This window comes from Hydractinia symbiolongicarpus, chromosome 3 (genome assembly GCF_029227915.1).
Source record: "Hydractinia symbiolongicarpus strain clone_291-10 chromosome 3, HSymV2.1, whole genome shotgun sequence".
NCBI lineage: Eukaryota > Metazoa > Cnidaria > Hydrozoa > Anthoathecata > Hydractiniidae > Hydractinia > Hydractinia symbiolongicarpus.
Window position 1 is genome coordinate 29,854,526 of NC_079877.1, and position 22,208 is coordinate 29,876,733.

The window sequence follows — 22,208 nt, forward strand, 5'->3', positions numbered from 1 at the left end:
TAAATACTATTTTCTCTGCACGCTTGTCGACATTATGTATTTGAAAAACCGGGCAGGATGGCCGAGCGGTATAAGTATTATTTTGCGTCACTTACTTATTTGAATTTTTCATATATTTCGTTCATTTTTACATGTCATCTAGTGCTTAAATACGCGTAAATACTATTTTCTTTGCACTCTCGTCGACATTATGTATTTGAAAAACCGGGCAGGATGGCCGAGCGGTCTAAGGCGCTGGTTTAAGGCACCAGTCACTTCGGTGGCGCGAGTTCGAATCTCGCTCCTGTCATCTTATATCGCATGACCGGAAATGTCCTCGGACAGAGAATATTGCTTACGCTTAAAAACTTCGTCCCCAGAAAAACGCTAATTTTAGAAAAAGTATAATTGACAAGTCTTTGTCGCATTGGGGTAAAGTGTCACTTGTACCACTTGATTTTGCGAAAAATTTCGTTTATTTTTCGAAACAGAGATCTAAAGCGTTTAAACGACAGGAGATTTGGATTTACAGCTTGTTAAGAGCGATAGTCCGAATGAAACGTTCTTACAGTCATGTTCAACATTTTTCTTGATAATTGCATAATTTTTAACATTTAACCCACAAGAGTATAATTTTCGGCGTTTCATTATTGTACCCACGCAATGTGAATTTGTCAAAGTTTACTTGTCAAGGGACAGACTTAGCAATTCGAATCTTAGGTTAATTGGTTAGAACAAAAATCTTCCTGCTAATGTCAGCATAAGCCATTTTTGGTTTACTTGAACTTTTTTGATAGGGGGATTTTATTTCTTAAAAAATAGGCATGATGGCCGAGCGGTCTAAGGCGCTGGTTTTAGGCACCAGTCACTTCGGTGGCGCGAGTTGGAATCTCGCTCCCGTGAACTAATCATACATGTTTCAAAAGTATATCGAACAAACGTTTTTATTTCCGCTTAACTATTTTGCCTAGAAAAAAGCGCGAACGTTTAAAAAGGATGTTTCACAAGTTTCGCTTGCATGCAGGACGGAATCACTAAAACTGCTTGACTGTGCAGGTAATTCTTCCCACAATCAGGCAAAACTATCTAAATTGATGAAAAGTCACGGGACGAATGCACTTGCAATGGAATGGGCAGAACTGGTTGGGTATCAACGTATTATTTAGCGTCACTTAGTTATTTGAATTTTTCATACATTTTGGTCATTTTTACATGTCATCTAGTGCTTAAATACGCGTAAATACTATTTTCTCTGCACGCTTGTCGACATTATGTATTTGAAAAACCGGGCAGGATGGCCGAGCGGTATAAGGCGCTGGGTTAAGGCACCAGTCACTTCAGTGGCGCGAGTTTGAATCACGCTCCTGTCATCTTATATTGCATGACCGGAAATGTCCTCGGACAGAGAATATTGATTACGCTTTAAAACTTCGTCCCCAGAAAGACGCAAATTTTAGAAAAAGTATAATTAACAAGTCTTTGTCGCATTGGGTTAAAGTGTCACTTGTACCACTTGATTTTGCGAAAAATTTCGTTTATTTTTCGAAACAGAGATCTAAAGCGTTTAAACGACAGGAGATTTGGATTTACAGCTTGTTAAGAGCATTTGTCCGAATGAAACGTTCTTACAGTCATGTTCAACATTTTTCTTGATAATTGCATAATTTTTAACATTTAACCCACAAGAGTATAATTTTCGGCGTTTCATTATTGTACCCACGCAATGTGAATTTGTCAAAGTTTACTTGTCAAGGGACAGACTTAGCAATTCGAATCTTAGGTTAATTGGTTAGAACAAAAATCTTCCTGCTAATGTCAGCATAAGCCATTTTTGGTTTACTTGAACTTTTTTGATAGGGGGATTTTATTTCTTAAAAAATAGGCATGATGGCCGAGCGGTCTAAGGCGCTGGTTTTAGGCACCAGTCACTTCAGTGGCGCGAGTTCGAATCTCGCTCCCGTGAACTAATCATACATGTTTCAAAAGTATATCGAACAAACGTTTTTATTTCCGCTTAACTATTTTGCCTAGAAAAAAGCGCGAACGTTTAAAAAGGATGTTTCACAAGTTTCGCTTGCATGCAGGACGGAATCACTAAAACTGCTTGACTGTGCAGGTAATTCTTCCCACAATCAGGCAAAACTATCTAAATTGATGAAAAGTCACGGGACGAATGCACTTGCAATGGAATGGGCAGAACTGGTTGGGTATCAACGTATTATTTAGCGTCACTTAGTTATTTGAATTTTTCATACATTTTGGTCATTTTTACATGTCATCTAGTGCTTAAATACGCGTAAATACTATTTTCTCTGCACGCTTGTCGACATTATGTATTTGAAAAACCGGGCAGGATGGCCGAGCGGTATAAGGCGCTGGGTTAAGGCACCAGTCACTTCAGTGGCGCGAGTTTGAATCACGCTCCTGTCATCTTATATTGCATGACCGGAAATGTCCTCGGACAGAGAATATTGATTACGCTTTAAAACTTCGTCCCCAGAAAGACGCAAATTTTAGAAAAAGTATAATTAACAAGTCTTTGTCGCATTGGGTTAAAGTGTCACTTGTACCACTTGATTTTGCGAAAAATTTCGTTTATTTTTCGAAACAGAGATCTAAAGCGTTTAAACGACAGGAGATTTGGATTTACAGCTTGTTAAGAGCATTTGTCCGAATGAAACGTTCTTACAGTCATGTTCAACATTTTTCTTGATAATTGCATAATTTTTAACATTTAACCCACAAGAGTATAATTTTCGGCGTTTCATTATTGTACCCACGCAATGTGAACTTGTCAAAGTTTACTTGTCAAGGGACAGACTTAGCAATTCGGATCTTAGGTTAATTGGTTAGAACAAAAATCTTCCTGCTAATGTCAGCATAAGCCATTTTTGGTTTACTTGAACTTTTTTGAGACGGGGATTTTATTTCTTAAAAAATAGTCATGATGGCCGAGCGGTCTAAGGCGCTGGTTTTAGGCACCAGTCACTTCGGTGGCGCGAGTTCGAATCTCGCTCCCGTGAACTAATCATACATGTTTCAAAAGTATATCGAACAAACGTTTTTATTTCCGCTTAACTATTTTGCCTAGGAAAAAGCGCGAACGTTTAAAAAGGATGTTTCACAAGTTTCGCTTGCATGCAGGACGGGATCACTAAAACTGCTTGACTGTGCAGGTAATTCCTCCCACAATCAGGCAAAACTATCTAAATTGATGAAAAGTCACGGGACGAATGCACTTGCAATGGAATGGGCAGAGCTGGTTGGGTATCAACGTATTATTTTGCGTCACTTACTTATTTGAATTTTTCATACATTTGGTCATTTTTACATGTCATCTAGTGCTTAAATGCGCGTAAATACTATTTTCTCTGCACGCTTGTCGACATTATGCATTTGAAAAACCGGGCAGGATGGACGAGCGGTCTAAGGCGCTGGTTTAAGGCACCAGTCATTTCGGAGGCGCGAGTTCGAATATCGCTCCTGTCATCTTATATCGCAGAGAATATTGATTACGCTTAAAAACTTCGTCCCCAGAAAGACGCAAATTTGAGAAAAAGTATAATTAATAAGTGTTTGTCGCATTGGGGAAAAATGTCACTTGTACCACTTGATTTTGCGGAAAATTTCGTTTATTTTACGAAATAGAGATCTAACGCGTTTAAACGACAGGAGATTTGGATTTACAGCTTGTTAAGAGCGATAGTCCGAATGAAACGGTCTTACAGTCATGTTAAACATTTTTCTTGATAATTGCATAATATTTAACATTTAACCCACAAGAGTATAATTTTCGGCGTTTGATTATTGTACCTACGCAATAGGAACTTGTCAAAGTTTACTTGTCAAGGGACAGACTTAGGACGTCGGATCTTAAGTTAATTGGTCAGAGCAAAAACCTTCCTGCTAATGTCAGAATAAGCCATTTGTGGTTTACTTGAACTTTTTTGGGACAGGGATTTTATATCTTAAAAATAAGGCAGGATGGCCGAGCGGTCTAAGGCGCTGGTTTTAGGCACCAGTCACTTCGGTGGCGCGAGTTCGAATCTCGCTCCCGTGAACTAATCATACATGTTTCAAAAGTATATCGAACAAACGTTTTTATTTCCGCTTAACTATTTTGCCTAGGAAAAAGCGCGAACGTTTAAAAAGGATGTTTCACAAGTTTCGCTTGCATGCAGGACGGGATCACTAAAACTGCTTGACTGTGCAGGTAATTCCTCCCACAATCAGGCAAAACTATCTAAATTGATGAAAAGTCACGGGACGAATGCACTTGCAATGGAATGGGCAGAGCTGGTTGGGTATCAACGTATTATTTTGCGTCACTTACTTATTTGAATTTTTCATACATTTGGTCATTTTTACATGTCATCTAGTGCTTAAATGCGCGTAAATACTATTTTCTCTGCACGCTTGTCGACATTATGCATTTGAAAAACCGGGCAGGATGGACGAGCGGTCTAAGGCGCTGGTTTAAGGCACCAGTCATTTCGGAGGCGCGAGTTCGAATATCGCTCCTGTCATCTTATATCGCAGAGAATATTGATTACGCTTAAAAACTTCGTCCCCAGAAAGACGCAAATTTGAGAAAAAGTATAATTAATAAGTGTTTGTCGCATTGGGGAAAAATGTCACTTGTACCACTTGATTTTGCGGAAAATTTCGTTTATTTTACGAAATAGAGATCTAACGCGTTTAAACGACAGGAGATTTGGATTTACAGCTTGTTAAGAGCGATAGTCCGAATGAAACGGTCTTACAGTCATGTTAAACATTTTTCTTGATAATTGCATAATATTTAACATTTAACCCACAAGAGTATAATTTTCGGCGTTTGATTATTGTACCTACGCAATAGGAACTTGTCAAAGTTTACTTGTCAAGGGACAGACTTAGGACGTCGGATCTTAAGTTAATTGGTCAGAGCAAAAACCTTCCTGCTAATGTCAGAATAAGCCATTTGTGGTTTACTTGAACTTTTTTGGGACAGGGATTTTATATCTTAAAAATAAGGCAGGATGGCCCAGGGGTCTAAGGCGCTGGTTTTAGGCACCAGTCACTTCGGTGGCGCGAGTTCGAATCTCGCTCCTGTCAACTAATCATACATGTCTGAAAAGTACGACGGACAAACGTTTTTATTTTCGCTTAACCATTTTGCCTAGAAAAATGCGCGAACGTTTAAGAAGGATGTATCACAAGTTTCGCTTGCATGCAGGACGGGATCGCTAAAACTGCTTGACTGTGCAGGTATTTCCGCCCACAATCAGGCAAAACTATCTGAATTGATGAAAAGTCACGGGACGAATGCACTTGCAATGGAATGGGCAGAGCTGGTTGGGTATCAACGTATTATTTTGCGTCACTTACTTATTTGAATTTTTCATATATTTCGGTCATTTTTACATGTCATCTAGTGCTTAAATACGCGTAAATACTATTTTCTTTGCACTCTCGTCGACATTATGTATTTGAAAAACCGGGCAGGATGGCCGAGCGGTCTAAGGCGCTGGTTTAAGGCACCAGTCACTTCGGTGGCGCGAGTTCGAATCTCGCTCCTGTCATCTTATATCGCATGACCGGAAATGTCCTCGGACAGAGAATATTGATTACGCTTAAAAACTTCGTCCCCAGAAAGACGCAAATTTTAGAAAAAGTATAATTAACAAGTCTTTGTCGCATTGGGAAAAAGTGTCACTTGTACCACTTGATTTTGCGGAAAATTTCGTTTATTTTTCGAAACAGAGATCTAAAGCGTTTAAACGACAGGAGATTTGGATTTACAGCTTGTTAAGAGCGATAGTCCGAATGAAACGTTCTTACAGTCATGTTCAACATTTTTCTTGATAATTGCATAATTTTTAACATTTAACCCACAAGAGTATAATTTTCGGCGCTTCATTATTGTACCCACGCAATGTGAACTTGTCAAAGTTTACTTGTCAACGGACAGACTTAGGACTTCGGATCTTAGGTTAATTGGTTAGAGCAAAAACTTTCCTGCTAATGTCAGCATAAGCCATTTTTGGTTTACTTGAACTTTTTTGGGACGGGGACTTTATATCTTAAAAAGAAGGCAGGATGGCCGAGCAGTCTAAGGCGCTGGTTTTAGGCACCAGTCACTTTGGTGGCGCGAGTTCGAATCTCGCTCCTGTCAACTAATCATACATGTCTGAAAAGTACGTCGGTCAAACGTTTTTATTCCGCTTAACTGTTTTGCCTAGAAAAATGCGCGAACGTTTAAAAAGGATGTATCACAAGTTTCGCTTGCATGCAGGACGGGATCGCTAAAACTGCTTGACTGTGCAGGTAATTCCGCCCACAATCAGGCAAAACTCTCTTAATTGATGAAGAGTCACGGGACGAATGAACTTGCAATGGAATGTGCAGAGCTGGTTGGGTATCAACGTATTATTTTGCGTCACTTACTTATTTGAATTTTTCATTCATTTCGGTCATTTTTACATGTCATCTAGTGCTTAATTACGCGTAAATACTATTTTCTCTGCACGCTCGTCGACATTATGTATTTGAAAAACCGGGCAGGATGGCCGAGCGGTCTAAGGCGCTGGTTTAAGGCACCAGTCACTTCGGTGGCGCGAGTTCGAATCTCGCTCCTGTCATCTTATATCGCATGAGCGGAAATGTCCTCGGACAGAGAATATTGATTACGCTTAAAAACTTCGTCCCCAGAAAGCCGAAAATTTTAGAAAAAGTATAATTAACAAGTCTTTGTCGCATTGGGGAAAAATGGCACTTGTACCACTTGATTTTGCGGAAAATTTCGTTTATTTTTCGAAACATAGATCTAAAGCGCTTAAACGACAGGAGATTTCGATTTACAGCTTGTTAAGAGCATTTGTCCGAATGAAACGTTCTTTCAGTCATGTTCAACATATTTCTTGATAATTGCATAATTTTTAACATTTAACCCACAAGAGTATAATTTTCGGCGCTTCATTATTGTACCCACGCAATGTGAACTTGTCAAAGTTTACTTGTCAACGGACAGACTTAGGACTTCGGATCTTAGGTTAATTAGTTAGAGCAAAAACTTTCCTGCTAATGTCAGCATAAGCCATTTTTGGTTTACTTGAACTTTTTTGGGACGGGGACTTTATATCTTAAAAAGTAGGCAGGATGGCCGAGCGGTCTAAGGCGCTGGTTTTAGGCACCAGTCACTTTGGTGGAGCGAGTTCGAATCTCGCTCCTGTCAACTAATCATACATGTCTGAAAAGTACGTCGGTCAAACGTTTTCATTCCGCTTAACCATTTTGCCTAGAAAAATGCTCGAACGTTTAAAAAGGATGTATCACAAGTTTCGCTTGCATGCAGGACGGGATCGCTAAAACTGCTTGACTGTGCAGGTAATTCCGCCCACAATAAGGCAAAACTCTTTTAATTGATGAAGAGTCACGGGACGAATGAACTTGCAATGGAATGTGCAGAGCTGGTTGGGTATCAACGTATTATTTTGCGTCACTTACTTATTTGAATTTTTCATTCATTTCGGTCATTTTTACATGTCATCTAGTGCTTAAATACGCGTAAATACTATTTTCTCTGCACGCTCGTCGACATTATGTATTTGAAAATCCGGGCAGGATGGCCGAGCGGTCTTAGGCGCTTGTTTAAGGCACCAGTCACTTCGGTGGCGCGAGTTCGAATTTCGCTCCTGTCATCTTATATCGCATGACCGGAAATGTCCTCGGACAGAGAATATTGATTACGCTTAAAAACTTCGTCCCCAGAAAGCCGAAAATTTTAGAAAAAGTATAATTAACAAGTCTTTGTGGCATTGGGGAAAAATGGCACTTGTACCACTTGATTTTGCGGAAAATTTCGTTTATTTTTCGAAACATAGATCTAAAGCGCTTAAAGGACAGGAGATTTCGATTTACAGCTTGTTAAGAGCATTTGTCCGAATGAAACGTTCTTACAGTCATGTTCAACATAGTTCTTGATAATTGCATAATTTTTAACATTTCACCCACAAGAGTATAATTTTCGGCGCTTCATTATTGTACCCACGCAATGTGAACTTGTCAAAGTTTACTTGTCAACGGACAGACGTAGGACTTCGGATCTTAGGTTAATTGGTTAGAGCAAAAACTTTCCTGCTAATGTCAGCATAAGCCATTTTTGGTTTACTTGAACTTTTTTGGGACGGGGACTTTATATCTTAAAAAGAAGGCAGGATGGCCGAGCAGTCTAAGGCGCTGGTTTTAGGCACCAGTCACTTTGGTGGCGCGAGTTCGAATCTCGCTCCTGTCAACTAATCATACATGTCTGAAAAGTATGTCGGTCAAACGTTTTTATTCCGCTTAACTATTTTGCCTAGAAAAATGCGCGAACGTTTAAAAAGGATGTATCACAAGTTTCGCTTGCATGCAGGACGGGATCGCTAAAACTGCTTGACTGTGCAGGTAATTCCGCCCACAATAAGGCAAAACTCTTTTAATTGATGAAGAGTCACGGGACGAATGAACTTGCAATGGAATGTGCAGAGCTGGTTGGGTATCAACGTATTATTTTGCGTCACTTACTTATTTGAATTTTTCATTCATTTCGGTCATTTTTACATGTCATCTAGTGCTTAAATACGCGTAAATACTATTTTCTCTGCACGCTCGTCGACATTATGTATTTGAAAATCCGGGCAGGATGGCCGAGCGGTCTTAGGCGCTTGTTTAAGGCACCAGTCACTTCGGTGGCGCGAGTTCGAATTTCGCTCCTGTCATCTTATATCGCATGACCGGAAATGTCCTCGGACAGAGAATATTGATTACGCTTAAAAACTTCGTCCCCAGAAAGCCGAAAATTTTAGAAAAAGTATAATTAACAAGTCTTTGTGGCATTGGGGAAAAATGGCACTTGTACCACTTGATTTTGCGGAAAATTTCGTTTATTTTTCGAAACATAGATCTAAAGCGCTTAAAGGACAGGAGATTTCGATTTACAGCTTGTTAAGAGCATTTGTCCGAATGAAACGTTCTTACAGTCATGTTCAACATAGTTCTTGATAATTGCATAATTTTTAACATTTAACCTACAAGAGTATAATTTTCGGCGCTTCATTATTGTACCCACGCAATGTGAACTTGTCAAAGTTTACTTGTCAACGGACAGACGTAGGACTTCGGATCTTAGGTTAATTGGTTAGAGCAAAAACTTTCCTGCTAATGTCAGCATAAGCCATTTTTGGTTTACTTGAACTTTTTTGGGACGGGGACTTTATATCTTAAAAAGAAGGCAGGATGGCCGAGCAGTCTAAGGCGCTGGTTTTAGGCACCAGTCACTTTGGTGGCGCGAGCTCGAATCTCGCTCCTGTCAACTAATCATACATGTCTGAAAAGTATGTCGGTCAAACGTTTTTATTCCGCTTAACTATTTTGCCTAGAAAAATGCGCGAACGTTTAAAAAGGATGTATCACAAGTTTCGCTTGCATGCAGGACGGGATCGCTAAAACTGCTTGACTGTGCAGGTAATTCCGCCCACAATCAGGCAAAACTCTCTTAATTGATGAAGAGTCACGGGACGAATGAACTTGCAATGGAATGTGCAGAGCTGGTTGGGTATCAACGTATTATTTTTCGTCACTTACTTATTTGAATTTTTCATTCATTTCGGTCATTTTTACATGTCATCTAGTGCTTAATTACGCGTAAATACTATTTTCTCTGCACGCTCGTCGACATTATGTATTTGAAAAACCGGGCAGGATGGCCGAGCGGTCTAAGGCGCTGGTTTAAGGCACCAGTCACTTCGGTGGCGCGAGTTCGAATCTCGCTCCTGTCATCTTATACCGCATGACCGGAAATGTCCTCGGACAGAGAATATTGATTACGCTTAAAAACTTCGTCCCCAGAAAGCCGAAAATTTTAGAAAAAGTATAATTAACAAGTCTTTGTCGCATTGGGGAAAAATGGCACTTGTACCACTTGATTTTGGGGAAAATTTCGTTTATTTTTCGAAACATAGATCTAAAGCGCTTAAACGACAGGAGATTTCGATTTACAGCTTGTTAAGAGCATTTGTCCGAATGAAACGTTCTTACAGTCATGTTCAACATATTTCTTGATAATTGCATAATTTTTAACATTTAACCCACAAGGGTATAATTTTCGGCGCTTCATTATTGTACCCACGCAATGTGAACTTGTCAAAGTTTACTTGTCAACGGACAGACGTAGGACTTCGGATCTTAGGTTAATTAGTTAGAGCAAAAACTTTCCTGCTAATGTCAGCATAAGCCATTTTTGGTTTACTTGAACTTTTTTGGGACGGGGACTTTATATCTTAAAAAGTAGGCAGGATGGCCGAGCGGTCTAAGGCGCTGGTTTTAGGCACCAGTCACTTTGGTGGAGCGAGTTCGAATCTCGCTCCTGTCAACTAATCATACATGTCTGAAAAGTACGTCGGTCAAACGTTTTTATTCCGCTTAACTATTTTGCCTAGAAAAATGCGCGAACGTTTAAAAAGGATGTATCACAAGTTTCGCTTGCATGCAGGACGGGATCGCTAAAACTGCTTGACTGTGCAGGTAATTCCGCCCACAATCAGGCAAAACTCTCTTAATTGATGAAGAGTCACGGGACGAATGAACTTGCAATGGAATGTGCAGAGCTGGTTGGGTATCAACGTATTATTTTGCGTCACTTACTTATTTGAATTTTTCATTCATTTCGGTCATTTTTACATGTCATCTAGTGCTTAAATACGCGTAAATACTATTTTCTCTGCACGCTCGTCGACATTATGTATTTGAAAAACCGGGCAGGATGGCCGAGCGGTCTAAGGCGCTGATTTAAGGCACCAGTCACTTCGGTGGCGCGAGTTCGAATCTCGCTCCTGTCATCTTATATCGCATGACGGAAATGTCCTCGGACAGAGAATATTGATTACGCTTAAAAACTTCGACCCCAGAAAGCCGAAAATTTTAGAAAAAGTATAATTAACAAGTCTTTGTCGCATTGGGGAAAAATGGCACTTGTACCACTTGATTTTGCGGAAAATTTCGTTTATTTTTCGAAACATAGATCTAAAGCGCTTAAAGGACAGGAGATTTCGATTTACAGCTTGTTAAGAGCATTTGACCGAATGAAACGTTCTTACAGTCATGTTCAACATAGTTCTTGATAATTGCATAATTTTTAACATTTAACCCACAAGAGTATAATTTTCGGCGCTTCATTATTGTACCCACGCAATGTGAACTTGTCAAAGTTTACTTGTCAACGGACAGACTTAGGACTTCGGATCTTAGGTTAATTGGTTAGAGCAAAAACTTTCCTGCTAATGTCAGCATAAGCCATTTTTGGTTTACTTGAAATTTTTTGGGACGGGGACTTTATATCTTAAAAAGAAGGCAGGATGGCCGAGCAGTCTAAGGCGCTGGTTTTAGGCACCAGTCACTTTGGTGGCGCGAGTTCGAATCTCGCTCCTGTCAACTAATCATACATGTCTGAAAAGTATGTCGGTCAAACGTTTTTATTCCGCTTAACTATTTTGCCTAGAAAAATGCGCGAACGTTTAAAAAGGATGTATCACAAGTTTCGCTTCCATGCAGGACGGGATCGCTAAAACTGCTTGACTGTGCAGGTAATTCCGCCCACAATCAGGCAAAACTCTCTTAATTGATGAAGAGTCACGGGACGAATGAACTTGCAATGGAATGTGCAGAGCTGGTTGGGTATCAACGTATTATTTTTCGTCACTTACTTATTTGAATTTTTCATTCATTTCGGTCATTTTTACATGTCATCTAGTGCTTAATTACGCGTAAATACTATTTTCTCTGCACGCTCGTCGACATTATGTATTTGAAAAACCGGGCAGGATGGCCGAGCGGTCTAAGGCGCTGGTTTAAGGCACCAGTCACTTCGGTGGCGCGAGTTCGAATCTCGCTCCTGCCATCTTATACCGCATGACCGGAAATGTCCTCGGACAGAGAATATTGATTACGCTTAAAAACTTCGTCCCCAGAAAGCCGAAAATTTTAGAAAAAGTATAATTAACAAGTCTTTGTCGCATTGGGGAAAAATGGCACTTGTACCACTTGATTTTGCGGAAAATTTCGTTTATTTTTCGAAACATAGATCTAAAGCGCTTAAACGACAGGAGATTTCGATTTACAGCTTGTTAAGAGCATTTGTCCGAATGAAACGTTCTTACAGTCATGTTCAACATATTTCTTGATAATTGCATAATTTTTAACATTTAACCCACAAGGGTATAATTTTCGGCGCTTCATTATTGTACCCACGCAATGTGAACTTGTCAAAGTTTACTTGTCAACGGACAGACGTAGGACTTCGGATCTTAGGTTAATTAGTTAGAGCAAAAACTTTCCTGCTAATGTCAGCATAAGCCATTTTTGGTTTACTTGAACTTTTTTGGGACGGGGACTTTATATCTTAAAAAGTAGGCAGGATGGCCGAGCGGTCTAAGGCGCTGGTTTTAGGCACCACTCACTTTGGTGGAGCGAGTTCGAATCTCGCTCCTGTCAACTAATCATACATGTCTGAAAAGTACGTCGGTCAAACGTTTTCATTCCGCTTAACCATTTTGCCTAGAAAAATGCTCGAACGTTTAAAAAGGATGTATCACAAGTTTCGCTTGCATGCAGGACGGGATCGCTAAAACTGCTTGACTGTGCAGGTAATTCCGCCCACAATAAGGCAAAACTCTCTTAATTGATGAAGAGTCACGGGACGAATGAACTTGCAATGGAATGTGCAGAGCTGGTTGGGTATCAACGTATTATTTTGCGTCACTTACTTATTTGAATTTTTCATTCATTTCGGTCAATTTTACATGTCATCTAGTGCTTAAATACGCGAAAATACTATTTTCTCTGCACGCTCGTCGACATTATGTATTTGAAAATCCGGGCAGGATGGCCGAGCGGTCTTAGGCGCTTGTTTAAGGCACCAGTCACTTCGGTGGCGCGAGTTCGAATTTCGCTCCTGTCATCTTATATCGCATGACCGGAAATGTCCTCGGACAGAGAATATTGATTACGCTTAAAAACTTCGTCCCCAGAAAGCCGAAAATTTTAGAAAAAGTATAATTAACAAGTCTTTGTGGCATTGGGGAAAAATGGCACTTGTACCACTTGATTTTGCGGAAAATTTCGTTTATTTTTCGAAACAGAGATCTAAAGCGCTTAAACGACAGGAGATTTCGATTTACAGCTTGTTAAGAGCAATTGTCCGAATGAAACGTTCTTACAGTCATGTTCAACATATTTCTTGATAATTGCATAATTTTTAACATTTAACCCACAAGAGTAAAATTTTCGGCGCTTCATTATTGTACCCACGCAATGTGAACTTGTCAAAGTTTACTTGTCAACGGACAGACTTAGGACTTCGGATCTTAGGTTAATTGGTTAGAGCAAAAACTTTCCTGCTAATGTCAGCATAAGCCATTTTTGGTTTACTTGAACTTTTTTGGGACGGGGACTTTATATCTTAAAAAGAAGGCAGGATGGCCGAGCAGTCTAAGGCGCTGGTTTTAGGCACCAGTCACTTTGGTGGAGCGAGTTCGAATCTCGATCCTGTCAACTAATCATACATGTCTGAAAAGTACGTCGGTCAAACGTTTTCATTCCGCTTAACCATTTTGCCTAGAAAAATGCTCGAACGTTTAAAAAGGATGTATCACAAGTTTCGCTTGCATGCAGGACGGGATCGCTAAAACTGCTTGACTGTGCAGGTAATTCCGCCCACAATCAGGCAAAACTCTCTTAATTGATGAAGAGTCACGGGACGAATGAACTTGCAATGGAATGTGCAGAGCTGGTTGGGTATCAACGTATTATTTTGCGTCACTTACTTATTTGAATTTTTCATTCATTTCGGTCATTTTTACATGTCATCTAGTGCTTAAATACGCGTAAATACTATTTTCTCTGCACGCTCGTCGACATTATGTATTTGAAAAACCGGGCAGGATGGCCGAGCGGTCTAAGGCGCTGGTTTAAGGCACCAGTCACTTCGGTGGCGCCAGTTCGAATCTCGCTCCTGTCATCTTATATCGCATGACGGAAATGTCCTCGGACAGAGAATATTGATTACGCTTAAAAACTTCGACACCAGAAAGCCGAAAATTTTAGAAAAAGTATAATTAACAAGTCTTTGTCGCATTGGGGAAAAATGGCACTTGTACCACTTGATTTTGCGGAAAATTTCGTTTATTTTTCGAAACATAGATCTAAAGCGCTTAAACGACAGGAGATTTCGATTTACAGCTTGTTAAGAGCATTTGTCCGAATGAAACGTTCTTACAGTCATGTTCAACATATTTTTTGATAATTGCATAATTTTTAACATTTAACCCACAAGAGTATAATTTTCGGCGCTTCATTATTGTACCCACGCAATGTGAACTTGTCAAAGTTTACTTGTCAACGGACAGACTTAGGACTTCGGATCTTAGGTTAATTAGTTAGAGCAAAAGCTTTCCTGCTAATGTCAGCATAAGCCATTTTTAGTTTACTTGAACTTTTTTGGGACGGGGACTTTATATCTTAAAAAGTAGACAGGATGGCCGAGCGGTCTAAGGCGCTGGTTTTAGGCACCAGTCACTTTGGTGGAGCGAGTTCGAATCTCGCTCCTGTCAACTAATCATACATGTCTGAAAAGTACGTCGGTCAAACGTTTTCATTCCGCTTAACCATTTTGCCTAGAAAAATGCTCGAACGTTTAAAAAGGATGTATCACAAGTTTCGCTTGCATGCAGGACGGGATCGCTAAAACTGCTTGACTGTGCAGGTAATTCCGCCCACAATCAGGCAAAACTCTCTAAATTGATGAAAAGTCACGGGACGAATACACTTGCAATGGAATGGGTAGAGCTGGTTGGGTATCAACGTATTATTTTGCGTCACTTACTTATTTCAATATTCCATATATTTCGGTCATTTTTACATGTCATCTACTGCTTAAATACGTGTAAATACTATTTTCCTTGCACTCTCGTCCACATTATGTATTTGAAAAACCGGGCAGGATGGCCGAGCGGTCTAAGGTGTTGGTCACTTCGGTGACGCGAGTTCGAATCTCGCTCCTGTCATCTTATATCGCATGACCGGAAATATCCTGGGACAGAGAATATTGATTACGCTTAAAAACTTCGTCCTGAGAAAGACGCAAATTTTAGAAAAAGTATAATTAACAAGTCTTTGTCGCATTGGGGAAAAATGTCACTTGTACCACTTGATTTTGCGGAAAATTTCGTTTATTTTTCGAAACAGAGATCTAAAGCGCTTAAACGACAGGAGATTTCGATTTACAGCTTGTTAAGAGCGATTGTCCGAATGAAACGTTCTTACAGTTATGTTCAACATATTTCTTGCTAATTGCATAATTTTTAACATTTAACCCACAAGAGTATAATTTTTGGCGTTTCATTATTGTACCCACGCAATGTGAACTTGTCAAAGTTTACTTGTCAACGGACAGACTTAGGACTTCGGATCTTAGGTTAATTAGTTAGAGTAAAAACTTTCCTGCTAATGTCAGCATAAGCCTTTTTTGGTTTACTTGAACTTTTTTGGGACGGAGACTTTATATCTTAAAAAGTAGGCAGGATGGCCGAGCGGTCTAAGGCGCTGGTTTTAGGCACCAGTCACTTCGGTGGCGCGAGTTCGAATCTCGCTCCTGTCAACTAGTCATACATGTCTGAAAAGTACGTCAGGCAAACATTTTTATTTCCGCTTAACTATTTTGCCTAGAAAAATGCGCGAACGTTTAAAAAGGATGTATCACAAGTTTCGCTTGCATGCAGGACGGGATCGCTAAAACTGCTTGACTGTGCAGGTAATTCCGCCCACAATAAGGCAAAACTCTTTTAATTGATGAAGAGTCACGGGACGAATGAACTTGCAATGGAATGTGCAGAGCTGGTTGGGTATCAACGTATTATTTTGCGTCACTTACTTATTTGAATTTTTCATTCATTTCGGTCATTTTTACATGTCATCTAGTGCTTAAATACGCGTAAATACTATTTTCTCTGCACGCTCGTCGACATTATGTATTTGAAAATCCGGGCAGGATGGCCGAGCGGTCTTAGGCGCTTGTTTAAGGCACCAGTCACTTCGGTGGCGCGAGTTCGAATTTCGCTCCTGTCATCTTATATCGCATGACCGGAAATGTCCTCGGACAGAGAATATTGATTACGCTTAAAAACTTCGTCCCCAGAAAGCCGAAAATTTTAGAAAAAGTATAATTAACAAGTCTTTGTGGCATTGGGGAAAAATGGCACTTGTACCACTTGATTTTGCGGAAAATTTCGTTTATTTTTCGAAACATAGATCTAAAGCGCTTAAAGGACAGGAGATTTCGATTTACAGCTTGTTAAGAGCATTTGTCCGAATGAAACGTTCTTACAGTCATGTTCAACATAGTTCTTGATAATTGCATAATTTTTAACATTTAACCCACAAGAGTATAATTTTCGGCGCTTCATTATTGTACCCACGCAATGTGAACTTGTCAAAGTTTACTTGTCAACGGACAGACGTAGGACTTCGGATCTTAGGTTAATTGGTTAGAGCAAAAACTTTCCTGCTAATGTCAGCATAAGCCATTTTTGGTTTACTTGAACTTTTTTGGGACGGGGACTTTATATCTTAAAAAGAAGGCAGGATGGCCGAGCAGTCTAAGGCGCTGGTTTTAGGCACCAGTCACTTTGGTGGCGCGAGTTCGAATCTCGCTCCTGTCAACTAATCATACATGTCTGAAAAGTATGTCGGTCAAACGTTTTTATTCCGCTTAACTATTTTGCCTAGAAAAATGCGCGAACGTTTAAAAAGGATGTATCACAAGTTTCGCTTGTATGCAGGACGGGATCGCTAAAACTGCTTGACTGTGCAGGTAATTCCGCCCACAATCAGGCAAAACTCTCTTAATTGATGAAGAGTCACGGGACGAATGAACTTGCAATGGAATGTGCAGAGCTGGTTGGGTATCAACGTATTATTTTTCGTCACTTACTTATTTGAATTTTTCATTCATTTCGGTCATTTTTACATGTCATCTAGTGCTTAATTACGCGTAAATACTATTTTCTCTGCACGCTCGTCGACATTATGTATTTGAAAAACCGGGCAGGATGGCCGAGCCGTCTAAGGCGCTGGTTTAAGGCACCAGTCACTTCGGTGGCGCGAGTTCGAATCTCGCTCCTGTCATCTTATACCGCATGACCGGAAATGTCCTCGGACAGAGAATATTGATTACGCTTAAAAACTTCGTCCCCAGAAAGCCGAAAATTTTAGAAAAAGTATAATTAACAAGTCTTTGTCGCATTGGGGAAAAATGGCACTTGTACCACTTGATTTTGGGGAAAATTTCGTTTATTTTTCGAAACATAGATCTAAAGCGCTTAAACGACAGGAGATTTCGATTTACAGCTTGTTAAGAGCATTTGTCCGAATGAAACGTTCTTACAGTCATGTTCAACATATTTCTTGATAATTGCATAATTTTTAACATTTAACCCACAAGGGTATAATTTTCGGCGCTTCATTATTGTACCCACGCAATGTGAACTTGTCAAAGTTTACTTGTCAACGGACAGACGTAGGACTTCGGATCTTAGGTTAATTAGTTAGAGCAAAAACTTTCCTGCTAATGTCAGCATAAGCCATTTTTGGTTTACTTGAACTTTTTTGGGACGGGGACTTTATATCTTAAAAAGTAGGCAGGATGGCCGAGCGGTCTAAGGCGCTGGTTTTAGGCACCAGTCACTTTGGTGGAGCGAGTTCGAATCTCGCTCCTGTCAACTAATCATACATGTCTGAAAAGTACGTCGGTCAAACGTTTTTATTCCGCTTAACTATTTTGCCTAGAAAAATGCGCGAACGTTTAAAAAGGATGTATCACAAGTTTCGCTTGCATGCAGGACGGGATCGCTAAAACTGCTTGACTGTGCAGGTAATTCCGCCCACAATCAGGCAAAACTCTCTTAATTGATGAAGAGTCACGGGACGAATGAACTTGCAATGGAATGTGCAGAGCTGGTTGGGTATCAACGTATTATTTTGCGTCACTTACTTATTTGAATTTTTCATTCATTTCGGTCATTTTTACATGTCATCTAGTGCTTAAATACGCGTAAATACTATTTTCTCTGCACGCTCGTCGACATTATGTATTTGAAAAACCGGGCAGGATGGCCGAGCGGTCTAAGGCGCTGATTTAAGGCACCAGTCACTTCGGTGGCGCGAGTTCGAATCTCGCTCCTGTCATCTTATATCGCATGACGGAAATGTCCTCGGACAGAGAATATTGATTACGCTTAAAAACTTCGACCCCAGAAAGCCGAAAATTTTAGAAAAAGTATAATTAACAAGTCTTTGTCGCATTGGGGAAAAATGGCACTTGTACCACTTGATTTTGCGGAAAATTTCGTTTATTTTTCGAAACATAGATCTAAAGCGCTTAAAGGACAGGAGATTTCGATTTACAGCTTGTTAAGAGCATTTGACCGAATGAAACGTTCTTACAGTCATGTTCAACATAGTTCTTGATAATTGCATAATTTTTAACATTTAACCCACAAGAGTATAATTTTCGGCGCTTCATTATTGTACCCACGCAATGTGAACTTGTCAAAGTTTACTTGTCAACGGACAGACTTAGGACTTCGGATCTTAGGTTAATTGGTTAGAGCAAAAACTTTCCTGCTAATGTCAGCATAAGCCATTTTTGGTTTACTTGAAATTTTTTGGGACGGGGACTTTATATCTTAAAAAGAAGGCAGGATGGCCGAGCAGTCTAAGGCGCTGGTTTTAGGCACCAGTCACTTTGGTGGCGCGAGTTCGAATCTCGCTCCTGTCAACTAATCATACATGTCTGAAAAGTATGTCGGTCAAACGTTTTTATTCCGCTTAACTATTTTGCCTAGAAAAATGCGCGAACGTTTAAAAAGGATGTATCACAAGTTTCGCTTCCATGCAGGACGGGATCGCTAAAACTGCTTGACTGTGCAGGTAATTCCGCCCACAATCAGGCAAAACTCTCTTAATTGATGAAGAGTCACGGGACGAATGAACTTGCAATGGAATGTGCAGAGCTGGTTGGGTATCAACGTATTATTTTTCGTCACTTACTTATTTGAATTTTTCATTCATTTCGGTCATTTTTACATGTCATCTAGTGCTTAATTACGCGTAAATACTATTTTCTCTGCACGCTCGTCGACATTATGTATTTGAAAAACCGGGCAGGATGGCCGAGCGGTCTAAGGCGCTGGTTTAAGGCACCAGTCACTTCGGTGGCGCGAGTTCGAATCTCGCTCCTGCCATCTTATACCGCATGACCGGAAATGTCCTCGGACAGAGAATATTGATTACGCTTAAAAACTTCGTCCCCAGAAAGCCGAAAATTTTAGAAAAAGTATAATTAACAAGTCTTTGTCGCATTGGGGAAAAATGGCACTTGTACCACTTGATTTTGCGGAAAATTTCGTTTATTTTTCGAAACATAGATCTAAAGCGCTTAAACGACAGGAGATTTCGATTTACAGCTTGTTAAGAGCATTTGTCCGAATGAAACGTTCTTACAGTCATGTTCAACATATTTCTTGATAATTGCATAATTTTTAACATTTAACCCACAAGGGTATAATTTTCGGCGCTTCATTATTGTACCCACGCAATGTGAACTTGTCAAAGTTTACTTGTCAACGGACAGACGTAGGACTTCGGATCTTAGGTTAATTAGTTAGAGCAAAAACTTTCCTGCTAATGTCAGCATAAGCCATTTTTGGTTTACTTGAACTTTTTTGGGACGGGGACTTTATATCTTAAAAAGTAGGCAGGATGGCCGAGCGGTCTAAGGCGCTGGTTTTAGGCACCACTCACTTTGGTGGAGCGAGTTCGAATCTCGCTCCTGTCAACTAATCATACATGTCTGAAAAGTACGTCGGTCAAACGTTTTCATTCCGCTTAACCATTTTGCCTAGAAAAATGCTCGAACGTTTAAAAAGGATGTATCACAAGTTTCGCTTGCATGCAGGACGGGATCGCTAAAACTGCTTGACTGTGCAGGTAATTCCGCCCACAATAAGGCAAAACTCTCTTAATTGATGAAGAGTCACGGGACGAATGAACTTGCAATGGAATGTGCAGAGCTGGTTGGGTATCAACGTATTATTTTGCGTCACTTACTTATTTGAATTTTTCATTCATTTCGGTCAATTTTACATGTCATCTAGTGCTTAAATACGCGAAAATACTATTTTCTCTGCACGCTCGTCGACATTATGTATTTGAAAATCCGGGCAGGATGGCCGAGCGGTCTTAGGCGCTTGTTTAAGGCACCAGTCACTTCGGTGGCGCGAGTTCGAATTTCGCTCCTGTCATCTTATATCGCATGACCGGAAATGTCCTCGGACAGAGAATATTGATTACGCTTAAAAACTTCGTCCCCAGAAAGCCGAAAATTTTAGAAAAAGTATAATTAACAAGTCTTTGTGGCATTGGGGAAAAATGGCACTTGTACCACTTGATTTTGCGGAAAATTTCGTTTATTTTTCGAAACAGAGATCTAAAGCGCTTAAACGACAGGAGATTTCGATTTACAGCTTGTTAAGAGCAATTGTCCGAATGAAACGTTCTTACAGTCATGTTCAACATATTTCTTGATAATTGCATAATTTTTAACATTTAACCCACAAGAGTAAAATTTTCGGCGCTTCATTATTGTACCCACGCAATGTGAACTTGTCAAAGTTTACTTGTCAACGGACAGACTTAGGACTTCGGATCTTAGGTTAATTGGTTAGAGCAAAAACTTTCCTGCTAATGTCAGCATAAGCCATTTTTGGTTTACTTGAACTTTTTTGGGACGGGGACTTTATATCTTAAAAAGAAGGCAGGATGGCCGAGCAGTCTAAGGCGCTGGTTTTAGGCACCAGTCACTTTGGTGGAGCGAGTTCGAATCTCGATCCTGTCAACTAATCATACATGTCTGAAAAGTACGTCGGTCAAACGTTTTCATTCCGCTTAACCATTTTGCCTAGAAAAATGCTCGAACGTTTAAAAAGGATGTATCACAAGTTTCGCTTGCATGCAGGACGGGATCGCTAAAACTGCTTGACTGTGCAGGTAATTCCGCCCACAATCAGGCAAAACTCTCTTAATTGATGAAGAGTCACGGGACGAATGAACTTGCAATGGAATGTGCAGAGCTGGTTGGGTATCAACGTATTATTTTGCGTCACTTACTTATTTGAATTTTTCATTCATTTCGGTCATTTTTACATGTCATCTAGTGCTTAAATACGCGTAAATACTATTTTCTCTGCACGCTCGTCGACATTATGTATTTGAAAAACCGGGCAGGATGGCCGAGCGGTCTAAGGCGCTGGTTTAAGGCACCAGTCACTTCGGTGGCGCCAGTTCGAATCTCGCTCCTGTCATCTTATATCGCATGACGGAAATGTCCTCGGACAGAGAATATTGATTACGCTTAAAAACTTCGACACCAGAAAGCCGAAAATTTTAGAAAAAGTATAATTAACAAGTCTTTGTCGCATTGGGGAAAAATGGCACTTGTACCACTTGATTTTGCGGAAAATTTCGTTTATTTTTCGAAACATAGATCTAAAGCGCTTAAACGACAGGAGATTTCGATTTACAGCTTGTTAAGAGCATTTGTCCGAATGAAACGTTCTTACAGTCATGTTCAACATATTTTTTGATAATTGCATAATTTTTAACATTTAACCCACAAGAGTATAATTTTCGGCGCTTCATTATTGTACCCACGCAATGTGAACTTGTCAAAGTTTACTTGTCAACGGACAGACTTAGGACTTCGGATCTTAGGTTAATTAGTTAGAGCAAAAGCTTTCCTGCTAATGTCAGCATAAGCCATTTTTAGTTTACTTGAACTTTTTTGGGACGGGGACTTTATATCTTAAAAAGTAGACAGGATGGCCGAGCGGTCTAAGGCGCTGGTTTTAGGCACCAGTCACTTTGGTGGAGCGAGTTCGAATCTCGCTCCTGTCAACTAATCATACATGTCTGAAAAGTACGTCGGTCAAACGTTTTCATTCCGCTTAACCATTTTGCCTAGAAAAATGCTCGAACGTTTAAAAAGGATGTATCACAAGTTTCGCTTGCATGCAGGACGGGATCGCTAAAACTGCTTGACTGTGCAGGTAATTCCGCCCACAATCAGGCAAAACTCTCTAAATTGATGAAAAGTCACG

General features: G+C 40.1%; 24 non-coding genes across 24 annotated transcripts; all 24 read left to right on the plus strand.

Moving 5' to 3' along the window:
* Nucleotides 1-207: 207 nt before the first annotated feature.
* On the plus strand, nt 208-289 carry Trnal-aag (transfer RNA leucine (anticodon AAG)). The gene has a single exon. It is a non-coding gene; the product is annotated as a tRNA-Leu (tRNA).
* A 3,668-nt stretch (nt 290-3,957) lies between these two features.
* Trnal-uag (transfer RNA leucine (anticodon UAG)) lies at nt 3,958-4,039 on the plus strand. The gene has a single exon. It is a non-coding gene; the product is annotated as a tRNA-Leu (tRNA).
* Nucleotides 4,040-4,994: 955 nt separating this feature from the next.
* On the plus strand, nt 4,995-5,076 carry Trnal-uag (transfer RNA leucine (anticodon UAG)). Its single transcript has one exon. It is a non-coding gene; the product is annotated as a tRNA-Leu (tRNA).
* A 385-nt stretch (nt 5,077-5,461) lies between these two features.
* Trnal-aag (transfer RNA leucine (anticodon AAG)) lies at nt 5,462-5,543 on the plus strand. The gene has a single exon. It is a non-coding gene; the product is annotated as a tRNA-Leu (tRNA).
* Nucleotides 5,544-6,054: 511 nt separating this feature from the next.
* Trnal-uag (transfer RNA leucine (anticodon UAG)) lies at nt 6,055-6,136 on the plus strand. The gene has a single exon. It is a non-coding gene; the product is annotated as a tRNA-Leu (tRNA).
* Nucleotides 6,137-6,520: 384 nt separating this feature from the next.
* Nucleotides 6,521-6,602, plus strand: Trnal-aag (transfer RNA leucine (anticodon AAG)). The gene has a single exon. It is a non-coding gene; the product is annotated as a tRNA-Leu (tRNA).
* A 511-nt stretch (nt 6,603-7,113) lies between these two features.
* On the plus strand, nt 7,114-7,195 carry Trnal-uag (transfer RNA leucine (anticodon UAG)). Its single transcript has one exon. It is a non-coding gene; the product is annotated as a tRNA-Leu (tRNA).
* A 977-nt stretch (nt 7,196-8,172) lies between these two features.
* Nucleotides 8,173-8,254, plus strand: Trnal-uag (transfer RNA leucine (anticodon UAG)). Its single transcript has one exon. It is a non-coding gene; the product is annotated as a tRNA-Leu (tRNA).
* A 1,443-nt stretch (nt 8,255-9,697) lies between these two features.
* Trnal-aag (transfer RNA leucine (anticodon AAG)) lies at nt 9,698-9,779 on the plus strand. The gene has a single exon. It is a non-coding gene; the product is annotated as a tRNA-Leu (tRNA).
* Nucleotides 9,780-10,290: 511 nt separating this feature from the next.
* On the plus strand, nt 10,291-10,372 carry Trnal-uag (transfer RNA leucine (anticodon UAG)). The gene has a single exon. It is a non-coding gene; the product is annotated as a tRNA-Leu (tRNA).
* A 384-nt stretch (nt 10,373-10,756) lies between these two features.
* Trnal-aag (transfer RNA leucine (anticodon AAG)) lies at nt 10,757-10,838 on the plus strand. The gene has a single exon. It is a non-coding gene; the product is annotated as a tRNA-Leu (tRNA).
* A 510-nt stretch (nt 10,839-11,348) lies between these two features.
* On the plus strand, nt 11,349-11,430 carry Trnal-uag (transfer RNA leucine (anticodon UAG)). The gene has a single exon. It is a non-coding gene; the product is annotated as a tRNA-Leu (tRNA).
* Nucleotides 11,431-11,814: 384 nt separating this feature from the next.
* Nucleotides 11,815-11,896, plus strand: Trnal-aag (transfer RNA leucine (anticodon AAG)). Its single transcript has one exon. It is a non-coding gene; the product is annotated as a tRNA-Leu (tRNA).
* A 2,036-nt stretch (nt 11,897-13,932) lies between these two features.
* On the plus strand, nt 13,933-14,014 carry Trnal-aag (transfer RNA leucine (anticodon AAG)). Its single transcript has one exon. It is a non-coding gene; the product is annotated as a tRNA-Leu (tRNA).
* A 510-nt stretch (nt 14,015-14,524) lies between these two features.
* Trnal-uag (transfer RNA leucine (anticodon UAG)) lies at nt 14,525-14,606 on the plus strand. Its single transcript has one exon. It is a non-coding gene; the product is annotated as a tRNA-Leu (tRNA).
* Nucleotides 14,607-15,570: 964 nt separating this feature from the next.
* Trnal-uag (transfer RNA leucine (anticodon UAG)) lies at nt 15,571-15,652 on the plus strand. Its single transcript has one exon. It is a non-coding gene; the product is annotated as a tRNA-Leu (tRNA).
* Nucleotides 15,653-16,630: 978 nt separating this feature from the next.
* Trnal-uag (transfer RNA leucine (anticodon UAG)) lies at nt 16,631-16,712 on the plus strand. Its single transcript has one exon. It is a non-coding gene; the product is annotated as a tRNA-Leu (tRNA).
* Nucleotides 16,713-17,096: 384 nt separating this feature from the next.
* On the plus strand, nt 17,097-17,178 carry Trnal-aag (transfer RNA leucine (anticodon AAG)). Its single transcript has one exon. It is a non-coding gene; the product is annotated as a tRNA-Leu (tRNA).
* Nucleotides 17,179-17,689: 511 nt separating this feature from the next.
* Trnal-uag (transfer RNA leucine (anticodon UAG)) lies at nt 17,690-17,771 on the plus strand. The gene has a single exon. It is a non-coding gene; the product is annotated as a tRNA-Leu (tRNA).
* A 384-nt stretch (nt 17,772-18,155) lies between these two features.
* Trnal-aag (transfer RNA leucine (anticodon AAG)) lies at nt 18,156-18,237 on the plus strand. The gene has a single exon. It is a non-coding gene; the product is annotated as a tRNA-Leu (tRNA).
* Nucleotides 18,238-18,747: 510 nt separating this feature from the next.
* Trnal-uag (transfer RNA leucine (anticodon UAG)) lies at nt 18,748-18,829 on the plus strand. The gene has a single exon. It is a non-coding gene; the product is annotated as a tRNA-Leu (tRNA).
* A 384-nt stretch (nt 18,830-19,213) lies between these two features.
* On the plus strand, nt 19,214-19,295 carry Trnal-aag (transfer RNA leucine (anticodon AAG)). Its single transcript has one exon. It is a non-coding gene; the product is annotated as a tRNA-Leu (tRNA).
* Nucleotides 19,296-21,331: 2,036 nt separating this feature from the next.
* Nucleotides 21,332-21,413, plus strand: Trnal-aag (transfer RNA leucine (anticodon AAG)). The gene has a single exon. It is a non-coding gene; the product is annotated as a tRNA-Leu (tRNA).
* Nucleotides 21,414-21,923: 510 nt separating this feature from the next.
* Trnal-uag (transfer RNA leucine (anticodon UAG)) lies at nt 21,924-22,005 on the plus strand. The gene has a single exon. It is a non-coding gene; the product is annotated as a tRNA-Leu (tRNA).
* The last annotated feature ends 203 nt before the right edge of the window (nt 22,006-22,208 follow it).